Raw genomic sequence first — 12488 nt, forward strand, 5'->3', positions numbered from 1 at the left:
TTTTGTTTCTTGTTTTAGTACTAGTTTAGTTTATAAAAGAAAACTACAAAAAATGGAATTAAGTTTGCCTCATACGTTTCATCTTTTTCATATCTTTCGTGAGTATGATGGAAAGGAAAATTGTGCCAAAGTGTTAGAAGAAGAATGCATTAAAAAGTTTGGCACTAAATCTTTAAATGATGAGAATGATTGCAATGTTGTTAGTATGAACTCCTTGAATATCCATAGTACTAATGATGATTGCACTAGTTATGATGAAAATGTCTCCAATAAACATGTCAATTTTTGTGGAGTGCATTGGGTTTGCAAGTACACACCAAATAGGGAAGATAGATATTGCAAGAGGCATAAGCATTTAGAAACTAAACTATTGCAAGAAAGGCTAGATGTTTGTGCTGAAAATTTAAATTTTCTTGGCCATACTTGTGAACTTTGCAATGAACGGGGTCATTTAACTATCCGATGCAAATTGTTTCATGATCTAATCGTGTCCAAAAATTGTGATGACTTGATTTCCCTTGCACATTATAATGAACTTAGTTTTGTTATGGGTTATGATGAAATGAAACGTATAACTAAGCATCTTCTAGAATTTTCCCGTTATAAACTTCTTGATTTTGATCTAGAAGAAATTTATATGTATTGTGTGGTGAATTGCATTGAAAATCCTTATATTGCCAATTACATAAAGAAAAGAAAACAAATAGAAGATGAAGAGAATACTAACGAAAGGGAAGAGACTTCCCAATATCCTCCTATTATTTCTTATGATGAATCAGGTAATGAGCAGGAGCCTTCTATTCAACCAATCTCATTAATAAGGAGCTCCAAAAATAGGATTGAACCCACACATGATGTGGTGAAGAAGAAGAAAAGAAAAAGGAAGAGAGGTAAAAAGATATCTGCCCCAAATAATGCTGCTCCTATTACTATTGTGCCTCATGAAAATATAATTGTGGAAGATAATGATACTTCTTATGATCTTGAAAATCTTTTTGGCACTTGCTTGGAAGAATATGATAATTGCTATACTATTGGTTCTATCCATACTATTAATGATGAGAGTGATTATGCTTATGATATGAAAAGGCCCAAGCTTGGGGATGCTATGTTTGATGAAGATGATGTTTTTGAGGAGCTTGGGGATGTTACGTTTAATGTTTGCTGCAATTAATGTTTGTCCCAAGCTTGGGGATGCTACGTTTAATGAAGATGATATTTTTAGTCTCCCAAGTTTTGAGGAGCAAATTTGTTATGATGATAGCATGCCTCCTACTTATGATGATTATTGTGATGACACCTATGCTATAAAAAGTAGTGATAATTATATTTATAAAACTTGTCATGATTATTATTACCCTTTTTCTGAACATTACTCTTTTAATATGGAAACAATTTATAGTATTCGAGTCTCTTATGATACTCCCACTATTCCAAAAGAGAAGAATTTTGCTTATGTGGAGAGTAGTAAAATTTCTATGCAAGTAGATCATGAAAATAATGCTTTAGGTGCTGGTTATATTGTTGAATTCATTAATGATGCTACTGAAAATTATTATGAGGGAGGAATATATGCTTGTAGGAATTGCAATAATATCAAGTTTCCTCTCTATGTGCTTAAAATTTTGAAGTTTTGCTTGCTTTACCTTCCTATGCAAGTTGATTCTTGTTCCCATAAGTTGTTTGCTCACAAAATCCCTATGCATAGGAAGTGGGTTAGACTTAAATGTGCTAGTTATATTCTTCATGGTGCTCTCTTTATGTTTCAATTCTTATCTTTTATATGAGCATCATTGAAATCATCATGCCTAGCTAGGGGCGTCAAACGATAGCGCTTGTTGGGCGGAAACCCAACTTTATTTTTGTTCCTTGTTTTTTTCTCCTGTTTAGCAATAAATAATTTATCTAGCCTCTGTTATTATTGAGTTTTTTATGTTTTAATTAGTGTTTGCGCCAAGTAGAACCGTTGGGAAGACTTGGGGAGAGTCTTGCTGTAAAAAATAGAAACTTTAGCGCTCACGAGAATTGCTGCCATTTTTATTTGGAAAGTGATATTTAGTAAATTATTTTTGAAGATGATTAATATATAAATTCTCACTTCCATCAATTTATTTTAGAATTTTGGGGTTCCAGAAGTTTGCGTTAGCTACATATTACTACAGACTGTTCTGTTTTTGACAGATTCTGTTTTTCGTGTGTTGTTTGCTTCTTTTGATGAATCTATGGCTAGTAAAAGAGTTTATAAACCATAGAGAAGTTGTAATACAGTAGATATTACACCAATATAAGTAAAGAATGAGTTAATTACAGTACCTTGAAGTGGTCTTTTGTTTTCTTTCGCTAACAGAGCTTACGAGTTTTCTGTTAAGTTTTGTGTTGAAGTTTTCAAGTTTTGGGTAAAGATTCGATGGACTATGGAATAAGGAGTGGCAAGAGCCTAAGATTGGGGATGCCCAAGGAACCCCAAGGCAATATTCAAGGACAACCAAGAGCCTAATCTTGGGGATGCCCCGGATGGCACCCCCTCTTTCGTCTTCGTTCATCGGTAACTTTACTTGGAGCTATATTTTTATTCGCCACATGATATGTGTTTTGCTTGGAGCGTCATTTTATTTTATTTTGCTTTGCTTGCTGTTTGAATAAAATACCAAGATCTGAAATTATTAAATGTTAGAGAGTCTTCATATAGTTGCATAATTGTTTGACTACTCATTGATCTTCACTTATATCTTCTGGAGTAGTTTGTTGTTGCTCTAGTGCTTCACTTATATCTTTTTAGAGCACGGTGGTGGTTTTATTTTATAGAAATAGATGAACTCTCATGATTCACTTATATTATTTTGAGAGTCCTAAACAGCATGGTAATTTGCTTTGATTATGAATTTAGTCCTAATATGATGGGCATCCAAGAGGGATATAATAAAAACTTTCATATGAAGTGCATTGAATACTATGAGAAGTTTGATACTTGATAATTGTTTTGAGATATGGAGATGGTGATATTAGAGTCATGCTAGTTGAGTAATTGTGAATTTGAGAAATACTTGTGTTGAAGTTTGTGATTCCCGTAGCATGCACGTATGGTGAACCGTTATGTGATGAAGTCGGAGCATGATTTATTTATTGACTATCTTCCTTATGAGTGGCGGTCGGGGACGAGCGATTGTCTTTTCCTACCAATATACCCCCCTAGGAGCATGCATGTAGTACTCTGTTTCGATAACTAATAGATTTTTGCAATGAGTATGTGAGTTCTTTATGACTAATGTTGAGTCCATGGATTATACGCACTCTCACCCTTCCACCATTGCTAGCCTCTCTAGTACCGCGCAACTTTCGCCGGTACCATAAACCCACCATATACCTTCCTCAAAACAGCCACCATACCTACCTATTATGGCATTTCCATAGCCATTCCGAGATATATTGCCATGCAACTTTCCACCGTTCTGTTATTATGACACGCTTCATCATTGTCATATTGCTCTGCATGATCATGTAGTTGACATCGCATTTGTGGCAAAGCCACCGTTCATAATTCTCCCATACATGTCACTCTTGAGTCATTGCACATCCCGGTACACCGCCGGAGGCATTCATATAGAGTCATATCTTGTTCTAAGTATCGAGTTGTAATTTTTGAGTTGTAAGCAAATAAAAGTGCGATGATCATCATTATTAGAGCATTGTCCCAGTGAGGAAAGGATGATGGAGACTATGATTCCCCCACAAGTCGGGATGAGACTCCGGACGGAAAAAAAGTGGCCAAAGAAGCCCCAAAAAAAGAGGCCATAAAAAAAGAGAAGGCCCAAATAAAAAAATAAATACATAAAATGAGAGAAAAAGAGAGAAGGGGCAATGCTACTATCCTTTTACCACACTTGTGCTTCAAAGTAGCACCATGATCTTCATGATAAAGAGTCTCCTATGTTGTCACTTTCATATACTAGTGGGAATCTTTCATTATAGAACTTGGCTTGTATATTCCAATGATGGGCTTCCTCAAAATGCCCTAGGTCTACGTGAGCAAGCGAGTTGGATGCACACCCACTAGTTTTTTTGTTCAACTTTCATACACTTATAGCTCTAGTGCATCCGTTGCATGGCAATCCCTACTCACTCACATCGAGATCTATTAATGGGCATCTCCATAGCCCGTTGATACGCCTAGTTGATGTGAGACTATCTTCTCCTTTTTGTCTTCTCCACAACCACCTTCTATTCCACCTATAGTGCTATGTCCATGGCTCACGCTCATATAATGCGTGAAGATTGAAAAAGTTTGAGAACATCAAAAGTATGAAACAATTTCTTGGCTTGTCATCAGGGTTGTGCATGATTTAAATATTTTGTGTGGTGAAGATAGAGCATAGCCAGACTATATGATTTTGTAGGGATAGCTTTCTTTGGCCATGTTATTTTGAGAAGACATAATTGCTTTGTTAGTATGTTGAAGTATTATTATTTTTATGTCAATATTAAACTTGTGTCTTGAATCTTATGGATCTGAATATTCTTGCCACAATAAAGATAACTACATGGATAAATATGTGAGGTAGCATTCCACATCAAAAATTCTGTTTTTATCATTTACCTACTCGAGGACGAGCAGGAATTAAGCTTGGGGATGTTGATACGTCTCCAACGTATCTATAATTTTTGATTGTTCCATGCTATTATATTATCAACCTTGGATGTTTTATATGCATTTATATGCTATTTTATATGATTTTTGGGACTAACCTATTAACCCAGAGCCCAGTGCCAGTTTCTGCTTTTCCCTTGTTTCAGTGTTTCCCAGAAAAGGAATATCATACGGAGTCCAAACGGAATGAAACCTTCGGAAAAGTTATTTTTGGAAAGAAAGAAATACAGGAGACTTGGAGTGCACGTCAGGGGATCAACGAGGAAGCCACGAGGCAGGGGGGCGCGCCCACCCCCCTGGGCGCGCCCTCCACCCTCGTGCGCCCCTCATGGCTCCCCTGATGTATTTCTTCTGCCTATATATATCCATATGCCCTAAAACTATCGGGGAGCACAATAGATCGGGAGTTCCGCCGCCAGAAGCCTCCGTAGCCACCGAAAACCAATCTAGACCCGTTCCGGCACCCTACCGGAGGGGGAATCCCTCTCTAGTGGCCATCTTCATCATCCTGGTGCTCTCCATGACGAGGAGGGAGTAGTTCTCCCTTAGGGCCGAGGGTATGTACCAGTAGCTATGTGTTTGATCTCTCTCTCTCTCTCGTGTTCTTGAGGTGGTACGATCTTGATGTATCGCGAGCTTTGCTATTATAGTTGGATCTTATGATGTTTCTCCCCCTCTACTCTCTTGTACTAGATTGAGTTTTCCCCTTTGAAGTTATCTTATCAGATTGAGTCTTTAAGGATTTGAGAACACTTGATGTATATCTTGCGTGGGATACCCGTGGTGACAATGGGGTATTCTATTAATCCACTTGATGTATGTTTTGGTGATCAACTTGCGGGTTCCGCCCATGAACCTATTCATAGGGGTTGTTACATGTTTTTGTCTTTACTCTTCGGTAGAATCTTTGGGGCACTCTTTGAAGTACTTTGTGTTGGTTGAATAGATGAATCTGAGATTGTGTGATGCATATCGTATAATCATACCCACATATACTTGAGGTGACATTGGACTATCTAGGTGACATTAGGGTTTTTGTTGATTTTGTATCTTAAGGTTTTATTCTAGTACGAACTGTAGGGCTGTTTGTGACACTTATAGGAATAGCCCAACGGATTGATTGGAAAGAATAACTTTGAGGTGGTTTCGTACCCTACCATAATCTCTTCGTTTGTTCTACGCTATTAGTGGCTTTGGAGTGACTCTTTGTTGCATGTTGAGGGATAGTTATGTGATCCAATTATGTTATTATTGTTGAGAGAACTTGCACTAGTGAAAGTATGAACCCTAGGCCTTGTTTCAACGCATTGCAATACCGTTTGTGCTCACTTTTATCATTAGTTACCTTGCTGTTTTTATATTTTCAGATTACAAAAACCTTTATCTACCATCCGTATACCACTTGTATCACCATCTCTTCGCCGAACTAGTGCACCTATACAATTTACCATTGTATTGGGTGTGTTGGGGACACAAGAGACTCTTTGTTATTTGGTTGCAGGGTTGCTTGAGGGAGACCATCTTCATCCTACGCCTCCTACGGATTGATAAACCTTAGGTCATCCACTTGAGGGAAATTTGCTACTGTCCTACAAACCTCTGCACTTGGAGGTCCAACAACATCTACTAGAAGAAGGTTGTGTAGTAGACATCAGTGGTCTTCGCCTGCCAATGGTTTTGGTGATGACAGCGTCTTGGGCTCCGTGGTGACCTCCGTCTTGCTGTCCTTCTGGTCTTGGTCTCGTTTCATCAATATGGAAACCTTTGCTTAATACATCGGTACTCTGCGCCTGCGCTTGCCCCCTTGGCGCCAAAGAGGAAGCAAGGACTCTGCGCACGCTGGCGCCTGCCTGGTCTCGATCGTCATGGCTCACGTCACAAGGGCCTTGCGAGGTTTGCCTAGCCTTGATCTCTCCGCCCCTCGTGAGCCTGCCTCGCGAGGCCGCTCCTGAGAAGGTCTTGCATCGTCCGCCTCATGAGGCTTGGCCCCTTGAGAGGGTCTTGAATGCCTTGTCGATGAAGATGGGCCGTACAGGCCTGCTAGCTCAGCCACGCCGTGGGCCGAAGGCAGGCAAGTCTGGGGACCCCCGTTCCCAGGACGCCGACAGTAGCCCCCGGTCCCAAGGCGCGCTCAGGCTTGGCTTAGAGGCGAAGCCAGAAGGTCAAGCACAGAGCGCCGCAGGCCCCAAAAGCCTGCGGCCTCGGGTGACGCGTGGCGGCTGATTGGACATGGGCGTCTCCGCTTCCCCACGCCTCCTCGGCAACTGCCCGACTTGACAAGTCACTGCGACATGCAAGGAAAACCATCATTACCTGTGATTGTGTTGGTGCTGGTTGGCCTTCTCCTGCTATAAATGGAGAGGGGGGTAGAGCCCCCGTCACCCATCTCTTCCCATTCCGCTCGCTTCTTCTTCCTTCTGCTCCACCGCTAGCAGCAACTTCAATGGCGCCGATCCGTAGGTTTTCGGCTAAGGAGAAGGGAAAGGTTCCCCTCGACGTGCCAGCACTGCTCCCGCCGTAGAAGAGGTCAGTCCACCACCGTGACGCTGCAGAGATGCAGGTGGTGATGAGGCCTTGGTGCGGGTGGCCTCCTCCTAGGTATCCACTGCCCTTGTACGCCCAAGCCGGGGGCTCGGGAGGAAGGAGCAACGAGCGCCAGCGCGCGCACGGCGGCCAAGGTCCATGAGCTGCGGCGACGAGCGCCGTCGCTCTAGGAGTCCACGCCGCGGACTTTCACGTGAGCTCGTGCTATGGGCGGCGATGCCCCCAAGCTCCTGGATCCGCTTCCCGCACTTCTTCTCTGACATGATGCCACCGAGGGGGCCTCTTGAGCTCTGGTTGCAGCATGCTGACTGCGACGCTCCAGCGACCGGAGCAGAGGTTGAAGCAGTCTCCACCGGCAAGATATTCATGACCCACGGCTGGGGCGAGGTCGCGCGGGTTTGCCGTGTGGAGGGCGCCCTCGCGATCCACTTCGAGTACGACAGCGCCTCCACGCTGTTCTTCAAGGTCTTCGACATGGAGGGCCGCCGCTTGGAGTGTTGCCCTGAAGGGGAGCGCCAGGATGAGGCATGCCTCGCTCGCGGCTGCTTCAGCAGGAGCGACTCTTGGGAGTCCAGCGGTTCTCCCGAGCTCTACGAGACTCCGGAGATGAGCGACGACAGCTACGTGCCCCCGAGCTCTCATCGCGCCCGGAGCAAGGCCGCAACGTCCGGCCGCCGCCGTTGCTGATCTGAATGGGTTGGCACCGGCCTCCCGCAGCCCACCTTAGATGATGGCGTCAGCCGCGGGGGCATTTAGATAGGATTCTCTTAAGTTCTCGTCCTTTGTTCCCTACGAGGAATCAAGAAGTACCCCGTGGGGGCATGTAAAGAGTTTGCAATGTCTTTCGCTGATATTATCCTAATTAAGGAAGCCTTGTGAGCGCGAGTCTGCAGCAAGGTGGCCCAATCCTTTTTGTAGCAAAGGACAAGCCTGGACAAACTCTTATATGATGTAAAGCGCTCCCGAGGACACATGGGAATATCGTCAAGCTAGTTTTCACCATGTTCATATGATTCGCGTTCGGTACTTTGATAATTTGGTATGTGGGTGGACCAGTGCTTGGGTGTTGCCCTTACTTGGACAAGCATCCCACTTATGATTAACCTCTATTGCAAGCATCCACAACTACAACAAAAGTATTAAGGTAAACCTAACCATAGCATGAAACATATGGATCCAAATCAGCCCCTTACGAAGCAACACATAAACTAGGGTTTAAGCTTCTGTCACTCTAGCAACCCATCATCTACTTATTACTTCCCAATGCCTTCCTCTAGGCCCAAATAATGGTGAAGTGTCATGTAGTCGACGTTCACATAACACCACTAGAGGAGAGACAACATACATCTCATCAAAATATCGAACGAATACCAAATTCACATGACTACTAATAGCAAGACTTCTCCCATGTCCTCAGGAACAAAAGTAACTACTCACAAAGCATAAACATGTTCATAATCAGAGGGGTATTAATATGCATATAGGATCTGAACATATGATCTTCTACCAATTAAACCAACTAGCATCAACTACAAGGAGTAATTAACACTACTAGCAACCTACTAGCACCAATCCCGGACTTAGAGACAAGAATTGGATACAAGAGATGAACTAGGGTTTTGAGATGAGATGGTGCTGATGAAGATGTTGATGGAGATTGCCCTCTCCCGATGAGAGGAGCGTTGGTGATGACAATGGCGATGATTTCCCCCTCCGGGAGGGAAGTTTCCCCGGCAGAACAGCTCCGCCAGAGCCCTAGATTGGTTCCGCCAAGGTTTCGCCTCGTGGCGGCGGAGTTTCGTCCGAGAAGATGGCTTACGATTTTTCCCCCATCGAAAGACTCCATATAGCAGAAGATGGCCATCGGAGGGCCTCCAGGGGGCCCATGAGGTAGGGGGCGTGCCCAGGGGGGTAGGGCGCCCCCCACCCTCATGGGCAGGGTGTGCCCCCATGGTGAAGTTCTTGCTCTCAGTATTTTTTTATATATTTGGAAAACATCTTCCGTGAAGTTTCAGGACTTTTGGAGCTGTGCAAAATAGGTCTCTAATATTTGCTCCTTTTCCAGCCCAGAATCCCAGCTGCCGGAATCCTTGTAAAATAAGAGAGAATAGGCATAAGTATTGTGACATAATGTGTAATAACAACCCATAATGCAATAAATATTGATATAAAAGCATGATGCAAAATGGACGTATCAACTCCCCCAAGCTTAGACCTCGCTTGTCCTCAAGCGAAAAGCAGAAATCAAAAAATATGTCCACATGTTTAGAGATAGAGGTGTCGATAAAAATAAAATACGGACATGAGGGCATCAGGATCATTCTTAGAACAACATCTCATATAATTATTTGTCATATAATCTCTAATGTTATAGTAATAATTCAATCACAATATCAAGTATGAATCGTAAACTTCATTGAAGCAATTGCAATTTATCATAACATAGGAAAGAGTCAATGTATAAGAGCTTTTCAGCAAGTCCACACACTCAACTATCATATAATCTTTCACAATTGTTGACACTCACGCAATACTTATGGGTATGCAGTTTTAATCGGACATAGAGAAAGATTGGGGCTTATAATTTTGCCTCCCAACGTTTTACCTCAAGGGTAATGTCAACAGTAATAGTGCATGAAAACTCACATCCAATTAGTTATATATACCAGGATCTTTCCAACATATTGTGCTTGCCAAAGGATAAAGTGTAAAAAGGAAGGGTGAAAATCACCATGACTCTTATGCAATATGTAGGAGATAAAAGTAAAAGATAGGCCCTTCGCAGAGGGAAGCAGAGGTTGTCATGCACTTTTATGGTTGGATGCACAAAATCTTAATGCAAAAGAACGTCACTTTATATTGCCACTTGTGATATGGACCTTTATTATGCAGTCTATCGCTTTTATTACTTCCATATCACACGATCGTATAAAGCTTATTTCCTCCACACCAATCAATCATACATATTTAGAGAGCAATTTTTATTGCTTGCACCGATGACAACTTACTTGCTGGATCTTACTCAATCCATAGGTAGATATGGTGTACTCTTATGGCAAGACTGGTTTAAGGGTATTTGGAAGCACAAGTAGTATCTCTACTTGGTGCAATGAATTTGGCTAGCATGAGGGGGAAAAGCAAGTTCATCATGTTGGAAGATCCAAGACAACATATTTTTTTTTCAGATGTAAGAAAACATAACCCATTACGTTGTCTTCCTTGTCCAATGTCAGCTCTTTAGCATGTCATATTTTAATGAGTGCTCACAATCATAAAAGATGTCCAAGATAGTATATTTATATGTGAAGACCTCTCTTTCTTTATTACTTCCTATTAATTGCAACAATGACCAAAACTGTGTTTGTCAACCCTCAATAACTTTTATTCATCATACTCTTTCTATGTGAGCTCATTACTCTCCATAAGACTCACATGATCTCTTTGTTTCTTTCTCTTTTCTTTTATTCACTTAGGACCATGGCAAAAAAATCAAGCCCTTGACTCAACACTAATCTTTATTATATAGCTCACGAACTCGATTACATAGAAGGATAATAAAGCAAAACTCACAACTAGATCATACTAAGAACTTTTATTCTACTAGATCAAGATATTACCAAAAGGATCGAACTAAGAAAAACGGTAAAGATAAAAGTGATGGTGATACGATACCGGGGCACTCCCCCAAGCTTGGCAGTTGCCAAGTGGAGTGCCCATACCAGATACTCAATTCTTCTTTGTTGGTGGAGACGGTGGTGATTTTGTTGATGGCGTAGGCTTCTTCCTTAGTTTGCGCTTGAGGACAGAATTTTGGTCCCTTAGGTCCTCGATCTCCTGCTCCAAGCTCAGTATCTTTTTGCATAGTTCCTGCTTGTTCTCCTGCAAGAGGCGAAAATGGATAAACTCGATCTTAGGTTTCTTTACCCTATCCGGGAGGCTTGACTTTTTGAACTCCACATGCATGTCCCCAGGTTGAGGTAGTGGGACTTCATCTTCATCTGAGTTCGTCTCCTGCTTTCCCTGGGGTTCATAGTCCTCTTCTTCCGTAGTCCAACCGCAATGCTCCACATCCCCATAAACCTTAGGATCTGCAAGGTAATCAGCCACATAGCTTTCTCCTTCCGAATCCTGGGACGACATGTTGCTCTATCTGCAGCAGGACAGCTCAAAACAAAGACTAGAGATTTTTGCGTGATACGGGAGTCAAAATCCCTGCGATATTATATAATGAATTTTTACCGACCAAAATACGTGTCGTGTACGAAAACGGAGTCTGGAGAGCACACGAGGTGCCCACGAGGTAGGGGGTGCGCCCAGTAGGGTAGGGCGCGCCCTCCACCCTCATGGAGCCCTCGTGTCCTTCCCGGACTGCTGCTTATTTTTCTATTTTTCTAAATATACCAAAACGGAGAAATATTGGCTTAAAAACTGTTTTGGAGTCGGTTTACTTACCGTACCACATAACTATTCCTTTTCGGAGTCTGAAACGTTTCGGAAAGTGTCCCTTATGAATTCCTCCGGGGTTACGGTTTCAATAACATTGGTTTCAACATTTATGGGATTACCTGAGATATAGTGTTTGATTCTTTGACCGTTCACCAACTTCGGATTTGTGCCTTTGAAGTTGTTGATTTTTATGGCACCGGAACAGTAGACCTCCTCGATAACATAAGGACCTTCCCATTTAGAGAGAAGTTTTCCTGCAAAAAATCTTAAACGAGAGTTGTATAGCAATACATAATCACCTACATTGAACTCACGCTTTTGTATCCTTTTGTCATGCCATCTTTTAACTTTTTCCTTGAACAACTTGGCATTTTCGTAGGCTTGGGTACTCCATTCATCAAGTGAGGTAATATCAAATAACCTCTTCTCACCGGCAAGTTTAAAATCATAATTAAGTTCTTTAATATCCCAATAAGCCTTGTGTTCTAGTTCGAGAGGTAAGTGACATGCTTTTCCATACACCATTTTATACGGAGACATACCCATAGGATTTTTATATGCACTTCTATAGGCCCATAATGCATCATCAAGTTTCTTGGACCAATTCTTTCTAGACCTATTAATAGTCTTTTGCAAATTAATTTGAGTTCTCTATTACTCAATTCTACTTGCCCACTAGACTGAGGGTGATAAGGAGATGCAATTCTATGATTAACATCATATTTAGCAAGCATTTTACGAAAATCACCATGAATAAAATGTGAACCACCATCAGTCATTAAATATCTAGGGACTCCAAATCTTGGAAAAATACCTTCTTTAAGCATTTGAATAGAAGTGTTATGATCAGTGC

Source organism: Triticum dicoccoides, chromosome 7A, assembly GCF_002162155.2.
Source record: "Triticum dicoccoides isolate Atlit2015 ecotype Zavitan chromosome 7A, WEW_v2.0, whole genome shotgun sequence".
Classification (NCBI taxonomy): Eukaryota; Viridiplantae; Streptophyta; class Magnoliopsida; order Poales; family Poaceae; genus Triticum; species Triticum dicoccoides.